General features: G+C 42.3%; 1 protein-coding gene and 1 non-coding gene across 7 annotated transcripts in view; both read left to right on the top strand.

The window, feature by feature from the left end:
• The window catches only part of GGACT (gamma-glutamylamine cyclotransferase), a 65,368-nt gene that overhangs the window by 14,367 nt on the left and 23,616 nt on the right, over positions 1–27,385 (top strand). Inside the window, exon 1 of one of the 6 annotated variants that reach the window (XM_049867240.1) lies at positions 1,605–1,620. The exons of the other annotated variants lie outside the window; for them this stretch is intronic. The gene's annotated coding sequence lies outside the window, so the exon portion shown is untranslated. Of the gene's footprint in view, positions 1–1,604; positions 1,621–27,385 lie in introns of those variants that run through there. 6 annotated transcript variants of the gene reach the window in all.
• LOC126066626 (U6 spliceosomal RNA) lies at positions 19,592–19,698 on the top strand. Its single transcript, XR_007515206.1, has one exon. It is a non-coding gene; the product is annotated as a U6 spliceosomal RNA (small nuclear RNA).

The raw sequence follows: 27,385 nt of genomic DNA, 5'->3' as shown, positions 1-27,385 counted from the left end.
AGTTTAGGAGTGGCGTAAGCGGGTGTTTTAATTATGTATCTTTTGCAGAATATCTACAACAAGAGCACCTTTAGTAACTTGTTCCCCGAGAGATGGGATTAGTGCCGTAGTGTTGAAGAGAGAGAGGGGTTTGTATAACTCCAGCTGTTGGAGAAAGGAAAGAGGAGCATGTTCGGTGCTCAGAGATTTTTCTGTGGACTCCCAGGTTTTACTATTGCCTTACAGAATGATGACTTTCAAAGTCAACTTTAATCCCGGACTCAACTCATAAAACATGTGCTTCTTTCCCATCCTTCTCCTCCTGTTATTTTGAGTTACTCCAGGGTAAATAACACACCCCATGAAGAAAAGCAAGAGAAAATGTTGTTTCTTCCCTTTATACATAACAATTAGGTACAACTTGTCCTTGACGTTAGCTCTGGCCAAAGTGCATCCTCGGGGATTGTTATGGACTGAATTGTGTCCCCCCAAAATGTGTTGTAAATCCTAACCCTTATACCTGTGGTAAGGAGCCTTGGTGGCGCAGTGGTTAAGTGTTCAGCTGCCAACCGAAAGGTCAGTGGTTCGAACCCACCAGCTGCCCCACGCGAGAAAGATGTAGCAGTTTGCTTCCATAAAGATTACAGCATTGAAAACCTTCTAGGGCAGTTCTGCTCTGGGGGGGTGACCATCTCCTGATCAGCTATTCAAAACTTATGGGTGTCAGTGAACAGCCCTTCCTCCTTTCCCCCACTGAGATAATGCAGTAAACGTTTTTGAGCCTCTCAGAGGGCAGTCATCTCTCCCTAAGGCACATGCTTTACGTCGTGTCCATCAGCAGACTTAATAGCTGGAATTTAAAGCCAGGAATTTAATTCAGAGAATGAGTGTGTTGGTGCTCTTGTCCTTACCTTTACCTTTTATTTCTAACCCAATGTTTTAGAGCAGCTGTATGGTCTCATGTTTTCTTTCATTATTATTAGAACTTAGATACAGTAAAATTTACTTTTCTAGGTGTGTCGTTATGTGAGTTTTAATACATGTAGATTTGTGTAACCATCATCTGAATCTGGATACAGAGCAGCTTCATCACCCAAAAAACAACTAAAAGCCTTCTTAATTCTTCTCCTTTGTAGTCAAACCCTTCCCCAACTCCTAGCTCTTGAGAACTACTGATCTGTTCTCTATCCTTATAAGTTTTGCCTTTTCCAGAATGTCATATAAATGGACTCACACAGTATGTAACCTTTGGAGATTGGCTTCTTTCCCTCAGGTAATGGCTGTGAGATTCATCTATGTATTTATCGTTACCACGGTTTGTGTATCTGTTCACACCTTTGAAACCAAATGAAACCTGTTGCCATCAAGTTGATTCCGACTTGTAGCAACCCTGTAGGATGCAGTAGACCTGCCCCAGTAGGGTTTCCAAGGAGTGGCTAGTGGATTCAAACTGCCGACCTTTTGGTTAGAAGCCATAGCTCTTAACCACTGCGCCACAAGGTTTCCATTGAAGGACATAGTTATTTATAGTTTTTGGTATGAATACAACTTCTGTAAACATTCATATTCAGGTTTTTGTGTGAACAAAAATTTTCATCTTTTTAGGGTAAATACCTAGGAGTAGGATGGCTGGGACATATGGTAAGTGTGTGTTTAACTTTATAAGAAACTGTCTGATTTCCAGAGTGACTGTACCATTTTGCATTCCCACTAGAAGTTTATGAGAGAGTTCCAGTTGCTCCTTGTCCTAATCAGCACTTAATATTGTCAGTTTTAAAACAATTTAACCATCTGTTAATTGGAGTGTTGCTTTTATTTTTAATTATCTTACTCTAGTTGTTTGAGTACAATTTTATAAAAACTTTTGCCATTTTTGAATAAATTTTATATACCTGTTATAAAGATAAATATATCTGATTTTCTGATGATTTACCACATTTAAATAAAGTAAATATTTTATACTGAAAAATAAATTAAACTCTGGGTATTATATAGGTTCTGAAATCTCACCAACTGACAAGTCGTACTACATAGTAGTATCTGAATACATGCTGTGTATTGCAATGATCCCTTTGATTATATACATCTTATGTGTGTCCAGGTCCTCTTTTACCATTAGTAACTAATAGTGCCATGATTGCTTTTGCCATCAGTTTTATGCTAGATTTGATTGATGAATATTTAATTACATAAGAGAGCAATTTCTTTGAAAACCATTTTAACTGTAATGAAGACTGTTTCTCTTTGGAATGACAGTTTAAAAATTAACTGCTCCAGTGTGTCTGAAGCAGTAGTAAAAGCTTGCATTTAAAAACCTTTTTCCTTATCAGAGCATGTTGAGCTCAAGAAAGAAAAGAAAGAAAACCTTTGAAAATTCTGCTTGTGAGATAAAGATCATGGGTTTCTCTCTTTGGATGATTTAAGTAGGAACCATGGGAACTGGCCACTATGGCTTGAAAATGTGGAGTTGACTTTTGGATAATTACAAAATGCCACTGTTTAAGTTGTTTGTCCGGTACTCCTTCCCTTTGGTAAAGCTGTAAAAGTCTCAGAGTACTGGATGTTACTGATGAGGGAGGCCCTGTCTCTACATTCAAGTTGCACCCATTAGCTACTGTGGTTGGAGCTTCCTGCTGGTGGCATTATCTTTTAAAAACAAGGAGTGGTACAACTATGGGTCTCTACTTAGTTGGGGCAAAAGAGAAAGAAGGAAACCAAAGACTCAAAGAAGAACCAGTCTACGAGACTAATTGCTTGCACGAACCATGGCTTCATCTATCCCGAGACTAGAAGAACTAGATGGTGACCAGCTACCACTACCAGGGACACAATAGATGGTCCCAGATAGAATGGGAGAAAAACGTAGAACAAAACTCAAATTCTTAAAAAAAATGCCAGACTTCTTGGACCAGTAGAGACTAGAGGAACGCTTGAGACTATGGCCCTGAAATACCATTCAAACTTTTACTGAAGCCACTCCCAGAGGTTAACTTTCTGCCAAGTAACAGATTGGTCGTAAATAAACAATATCCCTGTGAGTACTGTGCTCCTTTAAAAAAATCATCTATAACAGACCAAAGGTGGGCAGGGAAGCTAGATTAATGGAAATGAAACAACCAGGACAAAAATAATGAGAATGTTGACACATTGCGAAAAATGTAACCAGTGTCACTGAGCAATATAGTATGTATAACCAAAAGAAATTAGGAATTATTAAATGGGAACGTAATTTGCTCTGTAAACTTTCACCAAAAACACAATAAAATATTCTTTAAAAACAAACAACAACAACAACCAAGGAGTGGAGGAATGGTGGCCACATAGGTTTTACTTCGAGACTGTAATCTCACTCTCCCTTTTTGGTTCTGAAAATTTGCTGGAGAGGTAGACCTATGGACAGATCTTCTTTTCTGATATAGGGACGTTAGAAAGAAAGACTAAGCCTGACAAACGAGGACAGGATAAATTGACAGACGGGTTTTTGAGGTTGTCGTGATCTAAGGCCTCAGAAGGAAAGTATTAGATTTGGTTGAAAGTGTTGAAGAAATGGCATGGATTGCTGCTGTGAAATTATTTTTGGTTTAAAACTAATGTGTTAATTGACGCTTAGGTCAATTAGGATCAGAATAAATCAAAAATAGTGAAGGATTAGTAAAATGTTACCTCCATTGGATCCAAGTCTTTGTCTTTTTGTTTTAAAACTTATTTATGGAGCTACTTTTTAAACTTCATGCTTGTTGATATTGTTTTAATAAAGTTTTACGTGTGTGTGTTTGTATGTGCGTGTGTGTACGTACGCACACACACGAGGGTGAGTGTGTGTTTGAAAAGGGATAGTGGAAATGTATTGGGGCCTTAAAAATTGGGGCCTTAAATCCCGGGTTTTAGAATACCTGACTAATACGCCTGCTGCCCCCTGGTGGCAACATGTCACACTGCGTTTCAGAAGTGAGAACTGGAGAGCTAGGTCCATTGTACTGCCATGTCCAGAGGGTTGCAGAGGAGACTGGGTTTCTCTTTTCCATTCCTCTCATGATTAACTGTCTGTATGACCTTAGGTAAATCACTTAGTTTGACTGAAGTCTAAACCTTACTTTCTTCAACTTTTAACTTCCAAAGCTTCTTTCTGCTTTAGCATCCTATGATCCTATACTAGCAAGTAGCAGCGAAAGATGTCAAGGTCTGTTTTTTTTCTCTAGCGGTTGTATCATAATGAATGTGAGGTGTTTATTCAAGAAAAGACGTTCTAGCATATGTCCTGAATCTTGATATGGATGCAGTTTTTGGCACCCAACCGTATAGACCTGTCTGTAACACAGTCAGTAGTTAATCATCATGGTGACCGTTCATTACTACAAAAGCTTAAAACGTCTTTCATTTTTGCCATACAGTGTTTACTAATGCAGAAAAGGGTTTATGCATTTTTTTCTGTGCGTAAAAGGGTAAGCTTCATTAGAAAGAACACCAGTCAACCATGCCGGATAACTAGGATGTGGCTGTTAGTATGGTTAAATAAGTTAAAAAGGAACGGATGTTTATTGGACACCAGCTGTATGCCAGGCACTACTATAAGATATCTGTAATACATTCTGTTATTTACTCCTTATGATAATTCTGTGATTTACTTTTCTCTCAGACCAAACCCAAACCAAACCTGTTGTTGTCGATTCTGACTCATAGTGACCCTATAGGACAGTGAAACTGCCCCATAGGGTTTACAAGGAGCAGCTGGTGGATTTGAACTGCTGACCTTTTGGTTAGCAGCCAAGTTCTTAACCACTATACAGAAAAAAAAAAGGTGGTATTAAAATCACCAAATGCCAGTATTTTCATACATATTATCTCAGGTAACGCTCACAGCATTACTGTCCCCACTTTACCAGTGGCGTAACTGAGGCTCAAAGAGATGAAATACCTTGAACAAGGTTACATAGCTGAAAGGTGGCAGGGTTTTTACCTACGAAGTAGAGCAGGTCTTGTTCAAAAGTGTGTGTTCTAAAACTCACGTTCTTAAGTCCAGACTTACTGGACTGGTTGAGACAAGAGGACTCTCTGAGACTATAGCCCTGAGATACTCCATAAACCTTGAACTGAAATTCCCCCTGAGGTCACCTTTTGGCTAAATAACAGACTGGCTCGTAAAGTAAAGAATATTACCAGTGAGTACTGCACACCTTTAGTAAAAAATCTCGTATATGAGACCTAATGGTCAGCAATTGCTGTAAAGCAAGGATGAAATGGTAAGGGGACAGGGAAACCAGATTACTGGAAGCAAAACATCCAGAAGGGAGTCAATAAGAATGTTAACACCTTGAGAAAAACATAACCCATGTCTCTGAACAATTAGTAACTGTTAAATGGGAACCTAATCTGTGTAAACTATCACCGAAAACACAATAAAACATTATTATTATTTTTTAATCAAATAACTATATAAAGGACAGATCCCCTCACTTGGAATAAACCCATATTAAAATGGCAAATAATGGGTGTTTGTCTATCTGCACCATGCCTTCTCCTGATGCCAGGAATAGAGCTTTACATCTATGATCTGAAGGATACTGGGAACGATATCAAGAAACTAAACTGTGGTCGTAATTTATAAACAGAAAAACTTCAGTAATGTCTTCCTATTAAATGCAGCCTTTAGATTTCCTTTGCAGAGTAAGAGCATCGATTCAAATCAGTTCATCTGAACCAGACCACCAAGTCTTGCCTCCTGGGTGATGTTGCAAAGTAAATCTCCCTCGGACTCCCCAGAGAGTGATTTTCACGTGCCAAGTCCCGTATTTCTGAGGTTATCCTCCGCAGTGTTACTGTTTCCCTCTTCCAGCTGCAGTGTTTTTCCTCCCTCCCTTTCCTTTGGATTGGCCAGGGACTGGGGCTGTTTCCATTGCTCTTTGCTCCTCCGCTGGCCCCCTGTGGCTGTCCCATGCCTTAGCATCTTGGGCTGGAGCTTTGATCCGCTACCTACAGTGTTTTCACACAGGTGAAGGCCTACAGACCATCCTGGTAGGTGGTGGTTTTCTTGGAGACTCAGCAAGCTCTTGGAAAGGCTCATTCCAACATTTTCTCACATAACAGATTTTTAGATTAACGAGAAGTAGTGTACATTAGTTAAGTAACCATTTAAGCCTCTTTGTGAGCTTCTGTGCATCGAGCTCTGGTGGCGCAGTGGTTAAGGGCTACAGCTGCTAACCAAAAGGTTGGCATTTAGTGGAAAGGCATTACCAAGTTTTTCTATTTATAAATTATGATAGTTCAAATCCACCAGTTGCTCCTTGCAGGCCCTATGGGGCAGTTCTACTCTGTCCTATAGGGTCACCATGAGTTGGAATTGACTCAATGGCAATGAGGTTGGGTTGGTTTTGATTTAAGAGTGGCTTACCTTAAAAAAAAAAAAAAATTTTTTTTTTTTTTACCTTAGAAATAAATATTAGATCCTATCCATGGGTGGAGCCCTGGTGGCGTAGTGGTTAAGAGCTCGGGTGCTAACCAAAAGGTCAACAGTTCAAATCTACCAGCTGCTTCTGGGAAGCCCTATGGGGCAGTTCTACTCTGTCCTATAAGGTCACTGTGAGTCAGAACCAACTCGACGGCACCTAACAACAATAACAAAATCCCTAGGTGGCACAAACAGTTAAGTGCTCATCTGCCAACCAAAAGGTTGGCAGTCATAATCCATTGAGCAGTGCCTCCGAAGAAGGTCCTGGCTATCTATTTCTGAAAGGTCACATCCATTGAAAACCCTATGGAGACCCGTTCTACTCTAAAACACATAGGGGTCACCATAAGTCAGAATCGTCTTAACAGCAACTGGTTTTTATCCCCATCAGAACTTTATAAACCTAGAAATGTGTGAGAATCAAGAATGCTTCCAGAGATTGACTTGAGGATTTCAGTAACTCCCGAAAGCAGAATGTCGCCAGTAAACATAAAAAATGGGAGTGGCAGAAACTGTAGGTTGCCACCAAATACCCATTCTCCTCACCTTCCTTAGTGACCACTCCCCAGTTTTATTTGAAGTGACCATGTGACCAAGTTATAGTGAACAAGAGGTAAGCAGAAATGTGTGGAACTTTGGGGGAGGTTTTGAAAAGGGCCCTATTTCCTCCTCTTGTCCTTCCTTGTTCCTACTCCTTCACATGCAGGCATTATGAATGGAGCTCCACCAGCCATTTTCCCTCATTAGGGGACCTTGAGGATGAAGCCACATGCTTGCAGTAAGGAGCCTGGTGTGCTGGGTTTCAGAAATGGCCACAGATTCTTCCCATCCCCTGAGGCATTCATCTTTGCAATGTAACTGCAGCTCCTGCAATAATAGATGAAGTCTGTATCTTCAGCCCTTGAATCTGGCAGGGGCTGAGGAGACTGTCGCTGGGAGGGACAGCTCTGTGTGCAGTGTGGAAGTAAGAGCCCGAGAGGGGTGTCCTCAGGAGTGATCCTCATGAGTGTGTCAGAGCCTGAGCGGGGAGAGGAGGGCTGCGTGCAGGGAAAATGGTGGTGGCTCAGATTGGAAATTAGTTACACATGGAAAGACTGACCAGCTACGTAACTGTATTAAAGATAACGTGAGCCAGGTTTCCCACTGTCAGAGAAGAGTTACATACAGGAATGTAGAAAACTAGAAAACCCTGTGGTGTGGTGTGTATGGATTGGATGGATTGGTGTAACTCATAGTTTTCAACAACTATAGATTTTTTTTTTTTATAGATACGTAGATGTGAATACCTGTACGTGTATGTATATTTATGTGTGTGTATCCAAATGTGTATATGTGTGTATATATATATATTTTCCACTGAGGGGACCTAGAAGCAGGTACACCCAGTAACAATGAGCACACCTATCTCCCAGATCTTGGCTTCTAAATACCATTTTCCATTAAAAGGAACCAGGGCTCCTTGGAGAAATGGGTAATTCCAAGTCTGGAACAGGGAAAGTTCAAGATGAGCCTAGAATAGCTTGTGCCAGGACGCAAGGAAAGTGGTCAAAGAATGACAGGGACAGGCCAAGAGAACAGAGACACCTGCCTGAATTAGCTCTGTGTCCAGCCTGGGGACAGTTTGAATATCAGAGTGAATAATGTGATAGTGTTAGATTATAACTTATTTAATAAAATAGAAAGCCATAAATCCATACAAATAAATAAATGAACAAGTGTCAAGTTTGATGATAACTACTTACATAGTTTCAAAGTACATCCTTACAAGGTGCTTACTAATTACAAAGTGGGGGAGGGGGACTCATGGTAGAGAAGCCTGGCAGTCACCACCTTAATCAAGTGATCAGTGAACATCGTCCATAATGGGACATTTTGAAATCATTTGCCACCTGATAGGCAGCAGTGAGCACAGCACCATTTCCTGCAAGCCCTGAATCTAATCACAGGTTACATTTGACAAAACCGAATTGAGGGGCAGTCTGCAAATTAAATGGCCTAAAATCTATAAAAGGTGATGAAAGTCAAAGAAGACTCAGGAATTGTTCTATACTGAAGGAAACTAAGGACATGACAAGAGTGGTGTCACTAGGGTTGATGTCACCCTGTGTGGTAACTCATGGTGTCACACCCCCCTCCCCCAGTGGGCAGGACCAGCCCGTGAACCCCTTTGGTGGGCAGAGGGCCCTGCCCCACCCCTGCCCAGGGTGACCCCTGCACGCCCCACCTCCCTCATCTCCTCCCTCTCCCATTGGCCAAGGTGGAGACCCTCCTCCCTCCCAAAGGCGGGTGCTGCAACCCAGCCCACCCTCACCCTGACTGGCCGGTGACGGGGGTGTAACAACTTAGCGCACTGGGTGACGAGTGACACCAACCCTAGTGACACCACTGCCTTGGCCGGGTCACCCCCTTTCCGCCACCACTGCAGACCGTTGGGTTGTTTTGGCGTCACCCCTCTGTGTCAGGGTGCCTGCAGCCTACATGCTCCACGTCTCCCAACCCCCTAATGATGCCACTGTGTTGACAACCAAATGCAGTTGTGATTCTCTACTGGATCTTTTGCTACAAAGAGCATTATTAGGACAATTGACAAAAGTTAAAAGGGGTAGTAACATATCTGTGTTAATTTCCTGATTCTAAGTGTTGTAGTCTCACAGCAGTCAAGAGCTATGGCTACTAACCAAAAGGTTGGCAGTTCGAATCCACGAGCCACTCCTGGAAACCCTATGGGGCAGTTCTACTCTGTCCTATAGAGTGGCTATGAGTTGGAATCGACTTGACGCAATGGATTTATTTATTTTTTTAGTGTGGTTATGGCAACTCCTGGCAACCTCACATTGCCCTGAGAATTGACTCAACAGCCAACTGGTTGGTGGTCTTAGTGTGGTTATATAAGAGAATGTCCTTGTAGGATATAAACGTTAACATGTTAAGGGGTGTAGGGGCACCAAGTTGGCAATTTACTTTTAAGTAGTTTACTCTCTGAGAAAACATTTACTGAACATTCGCAACATCCAAGGTTCTACGGTTTAAAGTTGAGGAGCACAAGTGGCTGACAACCAGAGACCACAGCAGCCAGGAGGAAAGGGGCAAAGGGCTGCGGGGTTCTGTGATCACAGCGGTCAGGAGGGATTACACAGAGGAGATGACGTTTGAGGTGACCTGGAATTGTTGAAGGAAAAGTAAGATTTTTCCAGACAGGATGTTGATTAATTAGGTGGAAAACAAACAAAAAACCCACTGCCGTGGAATTGATTCTGACTCACAGCGACCCTATAGGGCACAGTAGAACTGTCCCATAGGGTTTCCAAGGAGTGGCTGGTGGATTCGAACTGCCGACCTTTTGGTTAACAGCCTGAGCTCTTAACCACTGTACCACCAGGGCTCAAAATCAGTGGCTGAATACAACAAACATGACCTCACAGGAATTTGAGAGCTGCTTAGCTGAATGGTTCTGGCTCAGGGTCTCTCACAGGTTGCAATCAAGGAATTGGCTAGGGCTGTGGTCATCTCAAGGCTTGACTGGGTAAGGACCCACCTCCACGCTAACTCACGTGACGGTTGACAGACCTCAGGTCCTTCCTGGTTCTTGGCGGAGACCTCAGTTCCTCTCCACATGGGCCTCTCCATAGGCCCGCTCACAACATGGCAGCTTGTTTCCCTCAGAGTGAGGGATCTGACAGAGAGAGCAAAGAAGAGCCCCAAGGTGGAAGCTGCAGTCTTCTTTATAACCTAGTGTCTGGAGTGACATTCTGTTACTTCCGCCGTATCCTCTTTGTCTGAAGCAAGTCTGTAAATCTAGCGTGCACTCTGGGTAAAGGAACTACACACAGATGAATGCCGGAGGAGGGGCATCAGAGGGCATCTTCAAGGCTGCCTACCAGAGCCCCACACAGCCAGGGAAGGGGAGTGGCACGGTCCTGCGTGCATCCTGGAGAGATCACGCCAGCTTTGGTGGCAGGATGGGCTGAGGGGCAAGCCTGGTGGCCCAGAGACCAGTTGGGGGATGGCCATCCAAGATATAACTAAGGGGAGAGGAGGGAGGGACCTCATTAAAACGAGCTGCCATTAAGTTGACTGTGGCTCATGGCAACCACATGTGTGTCAGAGCAGAATGTCTCCATAGGGTTTTCAGTGGCTGATTTTTTAGAAGTTGATTGCCAGGCCTTTCTTTCAAGGTACCTCTGGGTGGACTCAAACCTCCAACCTTTTGATTAGCAGCCGAGTGCATTAACTGTTTGCACCACCCAGAAACTCTGAGGCCTCATTACCAACATAAAAACTGGGCTGAAGAGGTCGGGGCGGGGGGTGGGGAGGAGGGTGTGGAGCACTAGGTGGCTTGAATGCCTCCCAGGTTACACACATGCTCCCAGACACAGACATCATCTCCAGAATCTTCTTTTTTCTTTTTTAAAACATTTTTGGTGAGAATATACACAGCAAAACACACTCCTGTCCAACAATTTCTACACATAATGTTCAGTGACATTGGTTACATTCTTCACATCGTGCCAACATTCTCGTTATTTCTGTTCTTCTTGCACCATTCCCATTAACTTAGTCTCACTGCCCCCATCCCATCCATGCTTTACAGTAACTGTTGTCCATTAGGTCTCATGTAGATAATGTTTTAAAAAAGCACAGTACTCAAGGGTGACATCCTTTACTTTTTGAGCTAACCTATTTCGTTAAAAGGTAACAGTAGTCTTGGGAATTCTTCCAGTCTCAGTGGGTCCAGTTCTCATTCACATTTTCCTCCCTTTCTGTCAGGATCCATCTGTTGCGTTCCTGATCAGAGTGTTCAGTAATGGTAGCTGGGCACCATCTAGTTCTTCCGGTCTCATCTCCAGAATCCTGTGATGAGAGACCTACCATTTAAAAAGCAGTAGGGCCATCACTGCTTTTCTCTTTATTGTTTATTGTTAAGTCAATCAGTTCCTGGACTTCAGTGGTGAAAAACCAGCTTCTGCAGAGAGGGTTTTCCAGAATGCCTTTGGTACCTGAAAAGGAGTGAGCTATAGACAGTTATCACGTTTTATAATTTTCAAGTTGTAAAATGTCAGGGCTGCTATTTTTTTCAGTTGTATCTTTTAAGTGCTACTGTGCTTCGACTGAGGAGCCCTGGTGGTGCAACAGTTAAGCACTTGGATGCTAACTGAAAGGTCTGAGGTTCAAACCCACCAGCAGCTCCTCTGTAGAAAAGACCTGGCAAACTTCTCTCATAAATGTTACAGCCTAGAAAACCCTATGGGGCAGTTCTCCTCTCATTTAGGGTTGCTATGAGTCAGAATCTACTTGATGGCACACAACCGCTTAGACTCTCAGCAGTTACATGAGCAAAAATGAAAGTTGCTGGGGTTGCCGTCTAATGCATCTATCAGGTAGGTGTTGTTCCTTTACACGTTCATATTCACATTGTTCTTGACATAAATTGCAACTCATCATCCATAATGCACTCCAATTTTTTTTTTCATTTAATAACATGTCCTGGGAGTCCATCTATGCTGAGTCGTATGTATCTGTCTTATTTTTTCCAACTGTTGTTGTTGTTGTTAGGTGCTGTCAAGTCAGTTCTGACTCACAGTGACCCCATGCACAACAGAATGAAACACTGCCCGGTCCTGTGCCATCCTCAAAATTGTTGATATGCTTGAGCCCATTGTTGCAGCCACTGGGTCAATCCATCTCATTGAGGGTCTTCCTCTTTTTCACTGACCCTCTATTTTACCAAGCATGATGTCCTTCTCCAGGGACTGATCCTTCCTGATAACACCTCCAAAGTATGTGAAATGTAGTCTTGCCATCCTTGCTTCTAAGGAGCATTCTGGTTGTATTTTTCCAAGATAGATTTGTTCGTTCTTTGGCAGTCCATGGTATGTATATTCACTATTCTTTGCCAACGCCACATTCAAAGGCATCAATTCTTCTTCTGTCTTCCTTATTCATCATCCAGCTTTTACATGCATATGAGGTGATTGAAAACACCGGTGGCTTGGGTCAGGTGCACCTTAGTCTTCAAGGTGACATCTTTGCTTTTCAACACTTCAAAGAAGTCTTTTACAGCAGATTGCCCAATGCAATGTGTCTTTTGATTTCTTGACTGCTGCTTTCATGGGTGTTGGTTGTGGATCCCAGTAAAGCAAAATCTTTGACAACTTCAGTCTTTTCTCCATTTATCATGATGTTGCTTATTGGTCCAGTTGTGACGATTTTTGTTTTCTTTGTGTTGAGGTGCAATCCATACTGAAGGCTGTAGTCTTTGATCTTCATCATTAAGTGCTTCAAGTCCTCTTCACTTTAAGCAACCAAGGTTGTGTCATCTGCATGATGCAGGTTGTTCATGAGTCTTCCTCCAATCTTGATGCCCTGTTTCTTCTTCATATAGTTCAGCTTCTCGGTTTGTTTGCTCAGCATACAGATTGAAGTTTCTAAAGGATTGTTTCTTTCCTTCCTGAAATTTCCTCTATTTTAAAGCCCGACGTGAGCACAAATTGCTTTTAAAAATGAAGTCTTCACAGAAACTTTGGGTTTTTAATTTAGGCATATCATCACCAAGCCAATCTAAACAAGGTTAACTGTGAATTTTGGAAGCAGAGTCACACGGACAGTTGGCACCGGGTCACATTTTGGGGTGGGTGGAGAGGAGGATGGGCTATCATTTGTGACATAACATCCAGGGAGAAAAGGTATTTGATGGCTTTATTATTCTAGGCTTTTCCATGTATCATTAAGCTCAAAATTAAAAACAAACCTAAAAACCATGTTTTAAGCTTTCCTGATCCCCAGGAACGGTATCTGTAATAGCAGCTGTGGAGGGAGTAGGATCGTGCTTGTGCTGGGTGTGACTTAGACCTGTGGGCTCCCCTCTTCCCCATCCCTCGCAAAGGCCCGGCCACCACCTCGTTCTGGCACCTACGGCGTGGAGCACTTAGAGACATGGACTGTGTTATGCTGGTGACACCAGGTGTTGAAAGTAAAAAATGTGATTTATTCCACCTTTTTAAAATGGTCGGTCTTGTTGCCTAATATTTCTACTTAGGTAGACTTTGAATCACAGGAGAATGAAAACATGATGCCCTTAGAAAATTTGTATTCCCCGTTATTGTTTAGGGTATGGTCTCAGTTACATTAAAGGGTGGGGGAGATTTAAAAGGCTAATATGCGCTAAAGGATCCCTCACGGCAGAGTGGTTAAGCGGTTGGCTGCTAACCGAAAGAGCTTTGGTTCAAACCCACCAGCTGCTCTGCAGAAGGGTGTGGCAGCCTGCTTCCATAAAGATTACAACCTTGGAAACCCTATAGGGCAGTTCTACTCTGTCCAAAGAGCCACTGTGAGTCGGAATGGACTCAACGGGTTTGGTTTTTTGGTTTAGTTTGTGCTAAAGGCGGAAAGGGCTATCTTTTGGCTGTACTAAAAAAAAAAAAAAAGCTTTTTTTTTAATTGTGCTTTAGGTGAAAGTTTACAGCTTGAATTAGTTTCTTATACAAAAATTTATGTAAAAAAATTTTTATATTATGTTTAGTTTTATGTATTTTGTTTTCATTTTTTGTATAACTTGGACATCTGAAGCATTTTTTTTTTTTTAAAGAAGATATGTCTAAACTAATGTTAAATTTTTAATACTTGGAAAATGTGCTTTTCTGGTTAATTGAGCTTTCCATTAGATGAAGGTTAAGTGGAAATATTTTCTAGAAAATCTTGTGAAAAAGAATTAGTGTACTCTTCCTGGTTTTACAGTATATTTACCATGGTAAATCCTCTGTATTCAAAACTTAGTACGTCTTCAAGAGCATCAATATAAAGTTGGAAGACCTCGCCCCTTCCCTAAACCACCAGTTTCCCAGCAGACTGATCACCAGAATCACCAGAGAGATTTTAAGACTATTTTATTTTAAGTACAGGTTTCTGTCTCCCCAACTCTAGATTTACTAAATTAAACTCGAGGCGAGAGGCCCAGGAATATACATGGTGCAGCTTGGCCGGCATTTCAGGATCTCCGCCAGGTTTGGGAAGCTGCGGCTGTAGAATCAAGTCTGCCCCCAGCCCAAGACAGGAGGCTCCTTTCTGTAGGACCTGGCGTCCCTCCGCCATCCTGGCCACTGCTCCCTCGGGCCAGCCGTGCTCTGGGCTCCCGCTGTGCCTGCTGGGCTCCCTACGCTGTCACACTTAGGTGCTCCCTGCCTGGGAGCCTGTCCTCCTCCCCTCCTTCCTAAACTCCTTCCTAAACGCTGAACTTTCATTCTTCAGGGTCCAGTTCCCTTCTTGGCTCCTAGGAGGGGCCCTACTTCCAAATCACCCAGAAGCAGAACCCAGCTCTCCCCTTTCTGCCTTTCCTGCCACTTTGTATGCCTTCACGTGGCATAATTTATCTGTCTTTTTTTCCAAAGATTTAATTTTTTAATTGAGATTTTTTTTTGTTGAGGTGACATTCCCATAACATCAACCCTTTTAAAGCATACATTACAGTGGCATTTAGCACATTCACAGCGTTGGGCAGTCATCACCTCTGTCTAGTTCCAAAACATCTTTATCACCCCAGAATGAAACCCTTACCCATTAAGCCAAAACCAAACCAAAAACGGTGCTGTGGAGTCAATTCCAACTCATAGCAACCCTACGGGACAGAGCAGAACTGCCCCATAGGGTTTCCAAGGCTGTAATCTTTACAACGCAGACTGCCACATCTTTCTTCCGAGGAACACCTGGTGGATTCCAACCACCAACCTTTCGGCTAGCAGCCAAGCACTTAACCTCTGTGCCACCAGGGTTCTTCACCCATAAAGCACTTACTTATTATTCCTGCCTTCTCCAGCCCCTGGCAACCACCAATCCAGTTTTTGTCTCACCTATACTGGATATTTCCTATAAAGAAGTCATACAATATGTGGCCTATCTGTGTCTGGCTTCTTTTCACTCAGTGGAGCCCTGGTGGCATAGTGGTTAAGCATTTGGCTGCCAACCGAAAGGTCAGCAGTTCCAGTCCACCAGCTGCTGCTTGGAAACCCTATGGGCCAGTTCTACTCTGTCCTATAGGGTCACTGTGATGGTTAAGATTGTGTGTCAACTTGGCTGGGCCATGGTTCTCAGCGTTTTGGCCGTTGTTTAATGTTGTGATCACTTCCCTGTTGAGATTTGATATGTGATCACCCCCCATAATGGAATCTGAGTGGTACCGGTGGAGACAGGGCCTGTGGCAGCTCACCACACCCTCAGCCTCTATCTCCGCCCTCCGCCACCTACTTCCTTCCTGCTGGCCTTGCAGGTGCTTTTGACTTGTTCTGGATCCTGCAGCTGCCTCTTGTTGGTCTGACCTCAGGTCTTGGGACTTGAGCTAGCAGCTTACCTGCTGATCTTGGGATTCCTCAACCTTCACAGCCTGTGAACAAGAGCCCTGCTCTCTGACCTGCTGATTTCGGGTTTGCCAGTCCACGTGGCTGTGTGAATCAGGAGAAGCCCCTATCTCGATCCACGGACTTGGGACGTTCCAGCATCTACAGTTGCATAAGCTGTTTCTTTGATATAAATATATATGTAAATATATGTAAACACACAGACACACACACATATATATGCTTTATACTGGTTTTCCTTCTCTAGAGAATCCAGCCTAAGACAGTCACTATGAGTTGGAATCAACTGGACGGCAGTGGGTTTGGTTTTCTTTCACTCAGCATAATGTTTTGCAGGTTTGTCCATGTTGGAGCGTGTATCAGTGTATCTTTTTTTTTTTTTTTTAAATCCACTCACACACCATTTTCAACCACAGAGTTCCTCAAGCACTTGTCCTGGCTTCCATACTAGACTTTGAATTTGAGGGTGGAGCTTGAGTCTGATTCATCCTCACGGTGTCAGCACACCCTGGGTGAATGCCAGGTGTGCCATCGTCCAGCACCTTGGGTGGCAGCAGTGAGCCAAATGTCTGCTCCTCCACGTCAGTCATCCTTGTTTCTCTGTCATAGTGAGTGCACAGCACCTGTTTGTGGAATAATGAGTTATGATCGCTGGATATCTCGTATTTATTATCAGGGAGGAGTTTTCTTTTTAAATTTTTATTGTGCTTTAAGTGAAAGTTTACAAATCAAGTCAGTCTCTCATACAAAAACTTATATATGCCTTGCTAAAAAACTAATGCCTTGCTATGTACTCCTAATTGCTCTCCCCCTAACGAGACAGCACACTCCTTCCCTCCACTCTCTCTTTTTGTGTCCATTCTGCCAGCTTCTGACCCCCTCTGCCCTCTCATCTCCCCTCCAGATAGGAGATGCCCACATAGTCTCATGTGTCTACTTCATCCAAGAAACTCACTCATCACCCGTATCATTTTCTATCCCATAAAAAATAGTCCAGTCCAATCCCTGTCTGAAGAGCTGGCTTTGGGAATGGTTCCTATCTTGGGCTAACAGAAGGTCTGAGGACCATGACCACCGGGGTCTTTCTAGTCTCAGTCAGACCATTAAGTCTGGTCTTTTTATGAGAATTTGGGGTCTGCATCCCACTGCTCTCCTGCTCCTTCAGGGGTTCTCTGTTGTGTTCCCTGTCAGGGCAGTCATTGGTTGTAGCCAGGCACCATCTAGTTCTTCTGGTCTCAGGCTGGTGTAGTCCCTGGTTTATGTGGCCCTTTCTGTCTCTTGGGCTCATAATTACCTTGTGTCTTTGGTGTTCATCATTCTTTGCTCCAGGTGGGTTGAGACCAATTGATGCATCTTAGATGGCCACTTGATAGCGTTTAAGACCCCAGATGCCACTCTCCAAAGTGGGATGTCAGGGAGGTATTTTGAAACAAATATCTACTCAGAGGTTGGTTGGTTGTCATTTATTTCTTGGTGATCAAAATGGAGCATAGAAAGTAAATTGGCTAATTGAGAATTCCATGGATGGGAGGAAGGAACGCATTCATTTTCCCCACATAGTGCATTACAGGGAAGGAGAAAGTTAAAATGTGTCCTTTGCTGTTAAATTAGTAGGAGAGAAAATAACAGGAAGTAAGGCAGAATGTGGTCCGCATACTAAGATGTCAAAAATCAGAGATGGTGGAGGGAGACTCTGAGCTAGGATGTAAAGGGAGGGTTGGATTCGGCCTAGAAGGTGTAAATGTGGTATTGTGGGGAGTAAGAAGGTGGGGAAGCTAGTGCAGGGAGCATCAGCAGAACAATTCGGTGGAGCATAGGCTACAGTTTAATCAGGATATTTGGGGTTCAGTGGTAGAATTCCGCCTTCTGTGGAAGAGACCCAGGTTCGATTCCTGGCAGTGCACCACATGTGCAGCCACCACTATCTGTCAGTGGTGGCTTGCGTGTCGCTATGATGTTAAACAAGTTTCAGCAGAGCTTTCAGACTAAGATGGACTAGGAACAAAGGCCTGGTGGTCTGCTTCCACCTATCAGCCGATGGATCACAACAGTCCAATCAGCAACCAGTCATGGCGATGGTGCCTTTCATTTTTTTTGTGTGCATGGGGTCGCCATGAGTTGGTGGCAACTTGAAGGCAGCCACCAACAATATAAGATTTTATTATGATTCAAGTAATACAACTATAGGTGTGGGCTGGGGTGGCAGTGGAAGGGGCTGGGATATTCATGACTTCATGTAGTGAAGGAAAGGGGAGAAGACCTGGCTTGGCGAGCAAAGGAGAACATCTGGTTTAAGTGAGATGGGATTAGAAGAGTTGAGTGGGACGCACAGTGAAGTGTAGCCCAAGGCCTGAGTGTACTGGGTGGAGGCTAAGATTCAGGTCTCCACATACGAAGAATGAAGAGAGAGATGGGCGCCTCCAGCGGAGTGGGTTTCATATCAATATGAACGTATGATTTAGCCAAGCAAGACTGTGTAGACTTTGCTTGCAATTCAAGGTAAATAACTCTTTGACTTTGCTTCATTTTTCAATGTTTAGGGGGAGGAGGGGATGGGACCACTTTTCCCTGGTAGTTAAGCGCTCAAGAACTCAAACTCTGTAGTCAAGACCACCTAGGTTCAGATCCCAGCTCTGCCCATTAAAAACCTGTTTGATTTGAGGCAAATTGCTTAAGCTCTCTGTATCCCAGTTTCCTCCTGGGTAAAACAAAGATGAATATACCTACTTCATAGGTCGCTGTGAGGATTAAATCAGTTAGTATAAAAATAAAGTGTTTAGAACCGTGTGAAGACGGGACAGCAGAAACAGAGATTGGAGTTATGCTAACACAGCCAAGGAATGCCTGGGACTTGCAGAAGCTGGAAGAGAAAAGAAAGGGTCCTTCCCTAGGGGTTCAGAGAGAGCATGTCCCTGCGGACACCTTGATTTCAGACTCTTCGTCTCCAGAACTGTGGAGGACTAAATATCTGTTGCCTTAAGCCACCCGGTCTGTGGTCCTTCGTTATGGCAGTCCTTGGAAAATAAGACAGGTGTCTGCATATGCAAGGTGCCTTGATGGGTGGTCTACCCGAGTCTTCTCACAGGCGTCCTTTCCACCGTACCTCTGTGAAGGACTGTCGACTGGACAAATTGGAAATTGACCTCAGAGGTTAGGCCCTTTGCCAAAGTCAGGAGCCCAGACCTTTCTGATCTGAAGCCGTGCACCCTACCTGAGCCCCTGCACTACTGCCCATTGAGGCCCCGTGTGGAGGTGTGAAGAGCGTCCACGGCAGCGTGGCAGACACCAGAGCCTAGTTCTCCTCAGGAAGGAAGGCTTCCTGCACAGATGTGGTTTTCTTCTGAGGCCAGCTTTCACTTAACACGCGAAAGAGGACCAACGGAAGAATGTCTGACTTGCACTGCGTGTTTCAAAATGCCACCGTTTCTGTGTTAACAGCACCAGAGGAGATGAGACCACATCTCCCAGCAAGCTCTAAAATGGAAGAGAAACTGGAGTCATGAGGCAAGAGATAGGTCATATCTGAACATTTGTATTGGTCAGTAACAATCAGCATTAAGCAGCTATTTAGTGCAGAAAAAAAAAAATTTTTTTTTTTTTTATAGCTAATATAGATATCTTGCTTATATCAGAAAAAGAAACTCGAGGAAATTATAAAACAAGGCTCAAGGAAATTTTGTAGATAATTAATACAAGAAATATAACTTTAAATACTGAACCTGAAGAGGTTAAAATGGCCCAGAAGTATTAATGTTTAATGAGACATAGGTGAGTGTAGTTCAGAAATTACCCACCAGCGCAGAGTCAAAAGTCAGGGAGAGTGCTCGCTTCAGCAGCACATATACTATCACTGGAACAATACAGAGAAGATGAGCGTGGCCCCTGCGCAAGGATGACGTACAAATTCGTGAAGCGTTCCATATTTTTTAGATAAGTGGTAAGTTTGCTGAAGGGTAAGATGGTACACAGCACTGGGGAAGTCAGCACAACTTGTACAAGGCAAGGTCATGGAAGCCTCATAGACATATCCAAACTCATTGAGGGACCCAAATACTGGGCTGAGGGCTGGGGATCATGGTCTAGGGGAACATCTAGCTCATTTGGCATAACATAGTTTAAAAAGAAAATGTTCTACGTCCTACTTTGGTGAGTAGCGTCTGGGGTCTTAAAAGCGTGTGAACAGCCATCTGAGATAATCCACCGGTCCCACCCGATCTGGAGCAAGGAAGAATGAAGCAAACCAAAGACACAAGGGAACAATTGGTCCAAAGGACTAATGGACACAGCCTCCACCAGACTGAGTCCAGCACAACTAGATGGTGCCTGGCTACCGCCACTGACGGCTCTGACAGGGATCACAATAGTCTCAGACAGAGCTGGAGAAAACTGTAGAACAAAATTCTAACTCACAAAAAAAGGCCAGACTTAATGGTCTGACAGAGACTAGAGAAACCCCGATAGTATGGTCCCCAGACACCCTTTCAGCTCAGTACTGAAGTCACTCCTGTCTCTCAGCCAAAGAGTAGACTGGCCCATAAAATGAGACTAAATAGGCACACCAGCCCAGGGGCAAGGACAAGAAGGCAGGAGGGGACAGGAAAGCTGGTAGCGGGGAACCCAAGGTCGAGAAAGGGAGATTGTTGACACGTTGTGGGGCTGGCAACCAGTGTCACAAAACTATGTGTGTTAATTGTTTAATGAGAAACTAATTTGCTCTGTAAACCTTCATCTAAAGCACAATAAAAAAATAAGTTGGGAAAAAAAGGAGTGAGTGTGTCTTGGGACTGTTTATGTCGAGGCAGTGTGTTACTCAGGGCAGTCTGGGGGCCGCGTTCTTGTGAGGAAATGAAACCTCTCCCTCCTGAGCCCTGGGACTGGGGCCTGGGTTGTTGGAGACACTCCTGAGTTTGACTCATTTTTCCCACATATATATGCATCATTCTTATTAAATCATATATCCTGGCTCTTGAGAAAATACCTTCACTGAACTTTAAGACACTGTGTCTCAGGAACACACATATACTCACAAAAAATGCCTAAGAAGCTAGGAAAACAAAGATAGACTATGTGAGCAAATAGAAATGTCTCTAACAAAAACCTGAGGCAAGCTAGCGGGACTTAACCTGGTCAAATGATGGCAGATATAGAAGAGTCCTTAACCTGATTTAGGTTAAAACCAGGGCTTTGAACCAGTTCATTCCGGTCTGAACCCCTGCTGAGAATTTGCCTTTCTACCCCAGATATACTGAATCAGAATCTAGTTTAACAAGATCCCCAGGTGATTCTTATGTATAATAAATTTTGAGACCCACTGCTCTACCAGTGGTTCTCAGAATTGGTCCCTAACCAGCATCATTAGCATCTCCTGGCAACTCGTTAGAAATACAGAGTCTCAGCAGGGGTTCCAGGGGAAACAAACCACTAGGAAGTCCTGGTTAAAACAATAGAAACAAATACTTGTCTAATAGACATTGTGTACCTGAAACCATACCAGGTGCTTGATGTCCTCATTAAACCCTCACAAGGGCCTTGCTGAGAAAGAGGTTTTACCCAGCGAAGAAGTGGAGTCTCAGAGAGATTAAGTAAAGACAGTAAAACCACACAGCCAGTAAGTGAAAGGACTGGGATTTGAGCCCAGGGCTATTGATTCCATGCTGTCTCTGGAAATAGAGTTGAGTTAAGCTCCCCTAGGGTAAAAGCTAAGAAAGGAGACCACGAAAAGGTTTTTTTGGGCACCTTCATTCAGACTTGAGGAGAGAGGAACAGATGAGCCAGCCTGGCAAAGAAGATTGGCCTGTTATTTACGGAGCCCTGACATACTAATAAATAAAATAAAATTGAGGTAGATGAAAGCATTTTGTTCAGATATTGATGTTTGGTCAGCTTAAAAAAAAATCAGCCTTATTGATTTACATGCAATAAAATCCACCCATTTAATATTAAAGCCCAATGAATTTTGACAAATGTGTCTACTTATATAATCACCACTACAATCAAGATACAGAACATTCTATACCAAAAAGTGCCCTCATGTCACTTTATAGCCAGTCTTGCCCCGTGCCCAGCCCCTAGCAACCACTGCTCTTGTTTTCTGTCCCTGTGCTTCGCCTTTTCCAGAATGCCCTGTGAATAGTACCATACCATATGTATGTATTTTGTGTCTGGCTTCTTTCACTTAGCATAATTCATCTGAGATTTATCTATATTGTTTTATCTATATACCTTAATTTGTTTATGCATTCCTGAGTTGATAGACATTTGGGTTGTTTCTGATTATTGGCTATTTTGAGTAGACTTCTAAAAGCACATACAGGTCTTTGAGTGGATATTTGAATTCATTTATCTTGAGTAAATACCCAGGAGTGAGATTGCTGGGCTGTGTGGTAAATGCGTGTTCAGCTTTATTTATAAGAAACTTTCATCAGTGTGTTTTCCAAGGCTGCTGTATCATTTTGCTTTCCCAGAAGCAATGTATGAGAGTTTCAGTTATTCCACATCCTTGTCAGCACTTAGTAGTCTTTTCAACTTTAGGAATTCTAGTGGGTGTATATCTCATTGTGGTTATTTGCATTTCCTTGATGACTGACGACATCGAGCATCTTTTCATGTGATTATTTGGGATATATATGTATAATATATACATACACATATATACATGTATGGAAACCCTGGTGGCGTTAAGTGCTACGGCTGCTAACCAAAAGGTTGGCAGTTCGAATCTGCCAGGCGCTCCTTGGAAACTCTGTGGCGCAGTTCTACTCTGTCCTATAGGGTTGCTATGAGCTGAAATCAACTTGATGGCAGCGGGCTTGGGCATATATATGTGTATATATGTATGTATATCTTCTTTAGTAAAATGTCTTTAAATCTTTTGTCCATTTTTTAATTGGATTGTTTTTCTTCTTATTGAGTTGTAATGGTTCTTTGTATATGCTCGATACAAATCCTTTATCAGATACAGTGAAACCCCTGAAAGCCAGAACTTGTCAGGACTGCCTTGTTTTTCCGGGTCTGGCAAGTTTTCCACCTTTGACAGGATGCAGTCTTAGACTTTTCTGTCACTTCTCTGTTGAATTTTCCTTCTCTGGCAGGTTTCCATCTTACACAGGTTCCAGCTTTCTCAAGTTTTACTGTATTTGTTTTGCAGATATTTTTCCTAATCTGTGTTTACCTTTTCATTTAATTAACTTTATCATTTTTTTAAAAAATACTGTTTTTTAATAGAGGAAGTTTTCAATTTTCATGAAGTCCAATTTATCCATAATTTATTTGTGCTTTTTCTTTGTGTCCTATTAAAAGATTTTCTTCTAGAAGTTGTAGCTCTCACAGTTGAGCCTATTTTCAGTTAATTTAGGCATATCTCTTGGTTTCTTTTAACTTGACTTTCCACAGTGAAACATGAATAAATCAGTTTTTCACTTTTCCTCCTTCTGTCTGCACCATTCCAACACCTCTTAATTCTGTGCAGCACTTAAGTCTCCTTGTCTTGTTCACTGTGGTTTCCTGTGCATAAGTCTTTCCCTGAGAAATCAGTCCTCTACTCTGTAACTGTGCCAAAAAGCCCATTGCCCTTGAGTCAATCCCAACTCATAGCGATCCTTTCGAACAGAGTAGAACTGCCCCATAGAGTTTGCAAGGAGTGGCTGGTGGATTTGAACTGCCAGCTTCTTGGTTAGCAGCCAAATGCTTAACCAGTAACTATATGTATTTTTAGATTTTAATGTACATTTCATTAGTGTATAACATATGCCAGAAAAGTGTAGAAATCATATGACCCAGTGCTGTCGAGCCAATTCCGACTCATAGCAACCCTATAGGACAGAGTAGAACTGCCCCATAGAGTTTCCAAGGAGCGCCTGGTGGATTTGAACTGCCAACCCTTTGGTTAGCAGCCATAGCACTTAGCTACTATGCCACCGGGGTTTCAGAAATCATATAACCTGATGAATTTTCATCATGTGAACACATCCATGTAACCAGCACCTAGATCAAGAAACAAAATGTTGTCGGTTCCTCAGAGGTCTCATTGTGTCTCATTCCAGTCATTGCTTTCCTCCCAAAGGTAACCTGTCTCTTGACATCTAGCAGCACAGCTAATTTTGACTGTTTTTACCTTTATAAATACCTACAAGGAGCCCTGGTGGTACATAATGGTTAAGCACTCAACTATTGTCTGAAAGGTTGGCAGTTTGAACCCAATGATTACAGCCTAGAAAACCCTATGGGGCAGTTCTGCTCTATCACATGGGGTTACTATGAGTCAAAATTGACTCTACTGCACCTAACAACAACAACAATAACATAAATACATACATAGATGAATGTTTTGTTTTGTATCTGAATTCCTTTACTCAACATTGCTTGTTAGATTCATCCTTATTGTTGAGTGTAATATTCTTATTGCTGTAAAGTATTCCGTTGTATGTTGTTAGTTGTTGTTAGGTGCTGTCAGGTTGGTCTGACTCACAGAGACCCTGTGTATGATAGAACGAAACATTACTAGGTCTCGTGCCATCTTCACAATCAGTGCTATGCTTGACCCCATTGTTGCAGCCACTGTGTCAATCTGTCTCATTGAGGGTCTTCCTCTTTTTCGCTGATCCTCTATTTTACCAAGCCTGATGTCCTTTTCCAGGGATTGGTCCCTCCAGATTACATGTCCAAAGTAAGTGAGACAAAGTCTTGCCATCCTCGCTTCTAAAGAGCATTCTGGCTATACTTATTCCAGCACAGATTTGTTCTTTCTTCTGGAAGTCCAAGGTATATTCAGTATTCTTCACCAACACAGTAAAAATTCAAAGGCATTAATTATTCTTTGTTCTGCCTAATTCATTGTTCAGCTTTCACATATATATGAGGCAATTGAAAATACCATGGCTTAGGTCAGGCACACCTTAATCGTCAAAGTGACACCTTTGCTTTTTAACACTTTAAAGAGGTCTTTCGCAGCAGATTAGCCCAACAGAATACATTGTTTGGTTTCTTGACTGCTGCTTCCATGGGCATTGATTGTGGATCCAAGTAAAATGCAATCCTTGACAACTTCAGTATTTTTTCCATTTATCGTGATGTTGCTTATTTGGTCCAGTCATGAAGGTTTTTGTTTTCTTCTTCGTATTTTTTTTTTTATTGTGCTTCAAATGAAAGTGTACAGTTAAAGTTAGTTTCTCATACAAAAATTTATACACACATTGAGATTTTTGTTTTCTTTACTGAGATGTAATCTACGTGGAAGGCTGTAGTCTTCAATCTTCATCAATAAGTACTTCAAGTCCTCTTCATTCAGCAAGCAAGGTTGTGTCATCTGCATATCGCAGGCTGTTAATGAGTCTTCCTTCAATTCTGATGCCAGTGTTCTTCACGTAGTCCAGAGTCTTGGATTATTTGCTCAGCATACAGATTGAATAAATATGGTGAAAGGATACAACAACCCTGACGCACACCTTTCCTGACTTCAAACCACGCAGTATCCCCTTGTTCTGTCTGAACAACTGCTTCTTAATCCATGTACACATTCCTTATGAGCACAATTAAGTGTTCCGGAATTCCCATTCTCCACAATGTTGTCCATAATTTGTTAGGATCCACACAGTTGAATGCTTTTGTGTAGTCAATAAATCATAGGTAAACTTCTTTCTGGTATTCTCTGCTTTCAGCCAAGATCTATCTGACATCAGTAGTGATATCTCTCGTTCCAAGTCCTCTACTAAATCTGACTTGAATTTTGGAAGTTCCCTGCCAATGTACTGCTGCAACCATTTTTGAATTATCTTCAGCAAAATTTTACTTGCATGTGATGTTAATGATATTGTTTGATAATTTCCATATTCCATTGGATCACCTTTCTTTGGATGGGCACAAATATGGATCTCTTCTGGCTGGTTGGCCAGGTAGCTGTCTTGCAAATTTCTTGGCATACATGCATTTGTTGAAGCATCTCAGTTGGTATTCTGTAAATTCCTGGAGCCTTGTTCTTCACCAGTGTCTTCAGTGTAGCTTGCACTTCTTCCTTCGGTACCATCGGCTCTTGATCACATGGCTGCCTCCTGAGATGATTAAACGTCAGTCAATTCTTTCTGTACTAAAAAAAAAAACTTTTCCTTTTTTTTTTTGTACAGTGACTCTGTATTCCTTCCATCTTCTTTTGATGCTTCCTGTGTTGTTCAATATTTCGCCCATAGAATCCTTCAGTATTGCAACTTGAGGCTTGAATTTTTTTTTTCCCCAGTTCTTTCAGCTTTAGAAATGCTAAGTGTGTTCTTCCCTTTTGGTTTTCCAACTCCAGGTCTTTGCACACTTCATTATAATACTTAGTCTTCTCGAGCTGCCCCTCAAAATCTTCTGTTCAGCTTTTTTTTTTTTCTGCTCAGCTCTTTTACTTCATTATTTCTTCTGTTCACTTAAGCTACTCTGCATTCAAGAGTAAGTTTCAAAGTCCCTTTTGACATCCATTTTGGTGTTTTCTTGTTTTTTTAATGACCTTTTGCTTTCTTCATGTATGATGTCCTTAATGTCATCCCAAAACTCTTCTGGTCTTTGGTCATTAGTTTCAGCGCATCAAATGTGTTCTTGAGATGGTCTCTAAATTCAGGTGGGATATACTCAAGATCGTACTTTGGCTCTTGAGGTCTTGTTTTGATTTTCTTCAGCTTCAACTTGAACTTGCATATAAGCAATTGATGGTCTTTTTCACAGTCAGCCCCTGGCTGATGATATGGAGCTTCTCCATCACTCCTTTCTACCGATGTAGTCAGTTTTATCCCTGTGTATTCTATCCAGCAAGGTCCACATGTATAGTTGTTTATATTGTTGAAAAAAGATACTGCCGATAAGTAAGTTATTAGTCTTACGAATTCTATCATGTATTCTCCAGCCCTGTTTCTATCACCATGGCCGTATTTTTTGACTACTTATCCTTCTTTGTTTCCAACTTTCACATTCCAGTCACTAGTAATTATCAATGCATTTTGATTCCATGTTTGATCAATTTCAGATCGCAAAAGTTGGTAAAAATCTTCAATTTCTTCATCTTTGGCATTAGTGCTTGGTGTATAAATTTGAATAATAGTCATATTAACTGGTCCTCCTTGTAGGGATATGGATATTATTCTTTAACTGACAGCATTGTACTTCAGGATAGATCTTGAAATGTTCTTTTCAATGATGGATGCTGTGCCATTCCTCTTCAATTTGTCATTTCTGGCTTAGTAGACCGTATGATTGTCCAATTCAAAATGGCCACTATCAGTCCATTTCAGCTCACTAATGCCTAGGATATTGATCTCCAAGCATTCCATTTCATTTTTGATGACTTCCAATTTTCCTTGATTCATCCTTCATACTTTCCACGTTCCAATTACTAATGGATGTTCGCAGCTGTTTCTTCTCATTTTGAGTTGTGCCACATCAGCAAATGAAGGTCCCACAAGCTTTACTCCATTCATGCCATTAAGGTCGACTCTACTTTGAGGAGGCAGCTCTTCACCAGTCATTTTTTGAGTGCCTTCCAACCTGGGGGTCTCATCTTCCAGCACTATAGCAGACTTTCTCTCCTTCCCCTAGACCCTGGTAACCTATAATAAACTTTTATCTCTACACAGTTGCCTATTCTAGA

Source organism: Elephas maximus, chromosome 23 (genome assembly GCF_024166365.1).
Source record: "Elephas maximus indicus isolate mEleMax1 chromosome 23, mEleMax1 primary haplotype, whole genome shotgun sequence".
Lineage (NCBI taxonomy): Eukaryota > Metazoa > Chordata > Mammalia > Proboscidea > Elephantidae > Elephas > Elephas maximus.
The sequence above is the reverse complement of the archived record's forward strand: the minus strand, read 5'-3'. Positions and strand labels throughout refer to the sequence as shown.